We start from the raw sequence: 3,654 nt of genomic DNA on the forward strand, positions 1-3,654 counted from the left end.
TTTTTAGAAAACTGCGAGAAAAAAAAAAAAAAAAAAAAAAAAAAAAACCTACTTATCCATGTCAACCTCGTATTACAATAAACTGCACCTTATATGAGGTTAATTTTAATAACATTGTTGGCGCCGCCAGTCAGCTCATTCCCGTCCATCTCGGACCACGGTTTGTCCGACGCGATCAGGGCCATCCGATCAATACACGTTCGATCTAGTGGTCACGGGTCATCGTCCCAAATGAACAGGACCCGAAAACCGTCCATTTGAAAATGCTAATAGCTCACTTGATTCTCAATGAAATTGAGTGAATTGTTTTTTAAAATGCTCGTATTAACTGGTAGAACACATCCATACGGTTGATAAACCCTTAATTTGACTGTATATGCATGAATAATTAAAAGAGTCTCAATTTAGGTTTAACTTTGAATACCTCGGTCCAAGAGGGGTAGCCTCGATTGGATGCTTGTAGAAGCTTTATGTGGGTGTCAGAAGCCTAGGAATGGAGCCTCTGGTTGTGATGAAGTGCCTAGACCCAAATTCGATCAAGGCTGATTTGGGGGTTTGGTCGAAGTCCACCTTAGGGTGGTCATCTGATGGGGCTTTTGTGGGGAAACTTCTTCTCTTGATGTTGAGATGGTGTGGGTGTAAGTAATTTGAATTTGGTGGAATTAGTTGCTTCATGAACCAATGACTCCTGAAGCAATGAATTTGAGCTCCAAAATTGAACTGAAGCAATTAATTTGACTGGCTAAGGAAGGTTTGGTTAAGCTCAAGAGGTCTCCAGGAAGCTCTGAAAGAAGTTTTACTGAGTCTCTCCAAGGAATTTCAAGCTCTCCCCCTTTTGCCATGGAGGGGGAGTTAAAATAAAACGGCCTAGGCTGGCTACCAGGGCCAATTGAGGGGTGCATTTGGTTGCTTATGTGGAGGGGAGGGAACCTCAGGAGGGTAGAGAACCTCAAATGAGCAGCTGGGCTGATTTGGCCTTTGGGCTTGAATTGGTAAAAATACCTTGTCTTAGCCATGGTTTTGGTCATTTTCCAGCCACTAAGGTGGCCGGCCGGTCAAGCATTGGTCACTTCTTGGCTCACGGAAGTCAAGGAACCCAGAGGAATCCATCACAACAATTTAATGCAAATGTGCTTGGATTTGGCAAAGATATCTTAAGCATGTGCATTTTTGGAAATAAGATCCCTTAATTTGGGGGACCTTTGGTCCATGGCTTGATTTAGGTGATTTTATGGTGTTTGGACTGGTCACTAAGTCCAACTAAGTGGAGTTAATTTGGTGGCCTTAGGGTGGTTAGGGCCTAGAGGCCTTTCAATTCAATTTAATGCATGGGTCCAAGTGGGTGAAAATATTCAAAACTTGGGTTTGAGTTAGGCTAGACATGTCAATTGGTCCAATTTATTGTTGCATTTGGTGTAGATGATCATAAGGAACAACTTTGGTGAAGGATGGAAGTGGTTGAGCTCAATTGAAGGATCAATTTGAGCGAATTGTGAACTTTAATCAATTTGGTCATTTTGGGCTAGGCTTGGATCTAGCTTGGGTTAGCCTTGGGCTAAGTCCAAATTGATTGTTGTAAATGGTCAATAGAGACCTCATGAAGAGTTTTCAACATGAATTGGGATAGAGACCTCATGAAGAGTTTTCAACATGAATTGGATGCCAATTTGAAGGTTATGACAATAAATTGGGTGAAATTTGGGGACTTTGGATTTAGGCCAAAATCAAATGGATTTGAAACTTCATCAAGGTCAATTGATGGTTGATTTTGATGTATATTAATTTTATCAAGATTTTTCAACATCAATTGGGGCGAATTTAGAAGGCCATGAGTTCAATTTGGTGAGATCAAGTCGTATGGTCAAAATTGGGGTTTTGACCCAAATCCAAATTAGGCTCAAATCATGGACCAATTAAGCTTAGATTTGGTTTAGTTTGGTCATTTCAAAAGTGAATTTGAGTTTAGGCAAAAGTGAATTGGTCATTTCAAAAGTGAATTTGAGTTTAGGATTGGAATTGGGGTCAATTGAGATCAAATTGGTTGACATTTCAGTTGGATTTGGGGAAATTTGGGTCTTAAAGGGAAATTTGGGGATTTTTCTTAAATATGGTCAAATTGGCCAAATTGGGTCATGTAGTAGTTGAGAAAAATGAAATTAGGAATATTTAGGATTTATTGGGATTTGTTGGGAATTTTTGGAATTTTGGGATTTTGGGTCCAAGAGGGGTATTTTGGTAATTTGGGGTTGCTTTAGGGGTAAAAGGCCAAGATCGGTATTTTGGTAGATTTGAGGTACCAAGCATCATCAATAAGCCATGGACCAATGAAAACCCCATTTTGGGTCCTCTACATAGTGGTCTTAGCCAAACTATAGCCCTAGAGCTAGTAGGTTTAGGGGACCATCTATATGAGTATCCCAAAAGATCAAGGGATCCAGGCTAGAAATTTGAGTTCAGGGTTGTGAGTGATTGTGGGTACAGATAAGTGTATTGAGTGCCTTAGCTCCAGACCAACACCCAAGGTCAACCCTAAGGTCCAGCAATCCTAAGGGTGACTCATCTTGAAAAGTCCTATGGTTAGACCCTAGGCTACTAAAGAGGAAAAACTAAACCTCAACAAAAATTGAGGTCAACAGTCCTTTGGAAGATGTCCCATTATTGGACTGATTATGTTCGTGCCCCAACACTCGAATGGCCATGAGGCAACAGTTGGGTGTAGCACATTCGGAGGCTGGTGTAAGACCGCCCCATGCACTCGACATTGGTGACATTTTCTGGCTGTATCCATGCAGTCAGACATCATTGCTGGCTAATAATATTTGAGTCTTTTGATCCTTATTTTCATTTTTGGTCCTGACTGGTGAGCGCCACAAAATCCAGCATGTACCTCTTTGACAATATTCTATGCTTCGGATCTGCTCACAACACCGTAGCCACATTTGGTCAAACGATCTTCTGTAGAGAACAGTTTCCCACCAGAGCATAAGAAATGACCCTTCTTGTAATGTGGTGTGCCTCAGACTTGTCTTCTGACAGCTTTCCAGTATGCAAATATTCTATTAATGGCTTTTTTCTATTTTTATTGCCAATCTTAATTGATGTCTTCGACTGTATTTATTGCTTCTTCTTTTCCGAGCTTGTGTAGAGTTTTGATATCAATTTGGGACAAGATTTGTTTTCCTTACACTGTGATTTCAATAAAATCCTTCGGGGGACATGCCATTTCTTTAGTAAGTTTTGCTAGAGCATCGGCATGGGCATTATCTCCCCTAAGAATCCGATAGAAAGTCACATCGGGAATCCATTCCAGGAGCTTCATCGTGTACTGAAGGTATTGTGTTAATCTTGGTTTCAAAATTCTGTATTGTCCTGCGACTTGCTAGATGACGAGTTGAGAGTCGCCATAGATGGCAATATTTTTTATATCCATTGAGATTGCCATTCCCAATCCGGTGATTAAAGCTTTATATTTTGCTTCATTGTTGGTGCAGGGCTTTGTCAGGTGGTATGAGGACCTCAACATACCCTTATCCAGGTTGATCAGTTTGATAAATATCAAACTGATCCCTACTTTGCCTGGTATAACTATGTCTGATCCTTTATCTTTTATGGTTGAGGAAGCACCGTCGAAGTACATCTCCAAGCATTGTGCAC

Source organism: Phalaenopsis equestris, unplaced genomic scaffold (genome assembly GCF_001263595.1).
Source record: "Phalaenopsis equestris unplaced genomic scaffold, ASM126359v1 Scaffold000702, whole genome shotgun sequence".
Lineage (NCBI taxonomy): Eukaryota > Viridiplantae > Streptophyta > Magnoliopsida > Asparagales > Orchidaceae > Phalaenopsis > Phalaenopsis equestris.